The sequence below is a fragment of the Penaeus monodon genome, chromosome 15, assembly GCF_015228065.2.
Source record: "Penaeus monodon isolate SGIC_2016 chromosome 15, NSTDA_Pmon_1, whole genome shotgun sequence".
Classification (NCBI taxonomy): Eukaryota; Metazoa; Arthropoda; class Malacostraca; order Decapoda; family Penaeidae; genus Penaeus; species Penaeus monodon.
In genome coordinates, this window is record NC_051400.1 from 48,191,668 (window position 1) to 48,191,925 (window position 258).

Here is a 258-nt window from a genome sequence, read left to right on the forward strand (position 1 = left end):
TTATGTTATATTAGTTACACATAGTGACACACGTACTACACATGTTATGGATAGATATATACTCAGATAAAGACAGATGAAGAGGAAAGGCGTAATAACCCAAGACGCGCCTTATCTATTTCCTCCTTCTTATATCCCTGTTTCTTGGTCTAATGGCTTCAGAAACGCAGCAGGAAAGCGCTTGAGTATTTATTTCGTCTGAGAGAAACAACGCGCTTCCTGTTGCTCGAGCTGCTCCTTGTAAGAAACCGCGGGATG